The following is a 1,135-nucleotide window of genomic DNA, read 5'->3' as shown; positions in this document are numbered from 1 at the left end:
TATATATATATATATATATATACGGTGGCGCTAAACTAAGCGAGCGCGCAGAAAAGCATATCGTACGCGCCCGGTCGCTAGTTGGGCGGGCGCTCCACCAAACTTCTCTCCCACTAACTAGTTGATGGTAAAAAAGTAAGCGAATATAGTAAAAGGATTTAATTCCATTACCATCGTATGTGCCTACCTCGGTCCCGCAGCTTCGATCACTAATTGTTGATGGTAAAAAGGCCGGAGTTGATGGTAATGAATTAAAATGCTTTACCGATTACATGAACAGGCTCCATGGCTCCGTTTCAGTTGATGGTAATGAATTAAAACTCCTTGCAAAAACAGTAATATAATAAAATTTATTACTGTATATACGTTGCCTACTAGTAAACATCCTGCCAAAAAGTGGTACTAGATGGTAACCGTGTTATCGACAGGGTCAATTTCTAATATATGCTAGTAGGTAGTAATTGCGTTACTACTACCCTCTTTAATTTTACTATCCAACGGTACAAGATGTTTATTTTTTTTGAGGATCAACGGTACAAGATGTTAGTTGGTAACTAGGTAGTAATCCCATTACTAGTATCTTCTTTGTTGGTAGCTAGGTAGTAATAATCGCATTACTACTATCTTCTTTCTCTTTACTATCGAATTGTAGAAAAATTGTCTCGTAAAACCCATCTTCTCATTACTATATTTCCATCTCCTGTTACGGTAGAATAACTGATCTGAGGCGCGCGGGACAGGATGGTTACGTCAGCCTAATTAGGAGTGCTCACACGGGGCCAGAGTGTACGCTAACTTATTATGCGCTCAGGAGTAGTTTAGCGGTCCTATATATATATATATATATATATATATATATATAGTATTACTATTCATCATTCAGGGTGTAGAATAAGTTATTCTTCACCCGAGATAATCTTACGATCGCTTCCCAAATAAATTACATTTAAAATATAAATAGTTACATGCATATATATGTAAAATTTGGTATAAAAAAACAAAAATATAGGTCATAAGACCATAAAAATCAGATTTTATGTATGTTTTACACTATGTTTTTACATTCGTAATTTTATGTAACATAAAATAATTTTTATAGTGAGTACATACTTTCTTACGTTCTCTTTTTATGTAT

Source organism: Triticum aestivum, chromosome 5A, assembly GCF_018294505.1.
Source record: "Triticum aestivum cultivar Chinese Spring chromosome 5A, IWGSC CS RefSeq v2.1, whole genome shotgun sequence".
NCBI classification, from domain to species: Eukaryota; Viridiplantae; Streptophyta; class Magnoliopsida; order Poales; family Poaceae; genus Triticum; species Triticum aestivum.
This window is presented reverse-complemented; position numbering follows the sequence as displayed.